This window comes from Mirounga leonina, unplaced genomic scaffold (assembly GCF_011800145.1).
Source record: "Mirounga leonina isolate KUSES-001 unplaced genomic scaffold, KU_Mleo_1.0 Mir_454, whole genome shotgun sequence".
Taxonomy (NCBI): Eukaryota; Metazoa; Chordata; class Mammalia; order Carnivora; family Phocidae; genus Mirounga; species Mirounga leonina.
In genome coordinates, this window is record NW_023270763.1 from 10,599,500 (window position 1) to 10,600,510 (window position 1,011).

Sequence of the window (1,011 nt, forward strand, 5' to 3'; positions counted from 1 at the left end):
GGGGGGGGGGGGGGGGGGGGGGGGGGGGGGGGGGGGGGTTCCTGGAGGAAGGGTCATCCAGGCTGGGTTCTGAAGGATGAATGGGAGCTCGCCGGGGAGGGGGGCGGGGCGCGGGGCTGGAGGCCCGAGGCCTTCCAGGCAGAAGGAACAGCGTGTCCAAAGCACAGAAGCGTGAAAGCCCCCACTGTGCTGTGTTTGGCTTTGCTGGAGCGGAAAATGTGAGGGAGGAGAGGCAAGAGATAAGGCAGGCGTAGTCACCAGGAGTCCGGTCGAGAGGGGTCATGTGTGCAGATCTAATGAGGTGGCCATTTAGCCCGCGCGAGATTGGGTGACGGGGACTGCGACGGCCGACTTAGTGAACAATCCGAAATAATCCGAAGGGCTTCCCACCCCGGGGCCAGTGTGCCGTGACCATGGCCTAGCAACGGATCCCCGTAGTGGCTGGCTGGTTTGAAATGGTCTAGGTTAAAGTTGCTGGTGCCTCGCTCTTCGGCAGAGTAATCTGGGGACAGGATGGGTCAGGTTTACCTGCTGGGGCAGTCCGGGAAGGCTCTTTTGGGGGGAAAACTCCAGCGATGCCCTCCCACATTCTCTTTCTGAGACCGCCTCTGTTAGGTGGGAACATATGAGGCTCCCTCATTTCCACAAAGGGGTGTGAAGCCTGCAATCTGGTAGCTCTTAGAGCAGGCTGATCCCCTTACTGCTTTGTTTTCACTAAAGAATTTATCACCCTCTAATAAAGAATATATTTACTTTTTTGGTTTGTTTGTTTTGGTTTGTCTGTCTCCCTCTTGTAGAATCTCAGCTCCATGAAGGCTCCATGTCTGTCTCCCTCTTGCAGAATCTCAGCTCCATGATTTTTGTCTGTTCTGTGCTGTATTCCCAGTGCTTGCGGTGTGACTGACCTGTGAGAGACAGGCGTTTCAATATTCATGGAGTGCATAAATACAAACCCTATTCTTTTAGAGTCTAGGGGTCTAGAAGGCCCAAACAGAAATGCATTCAGGGCCC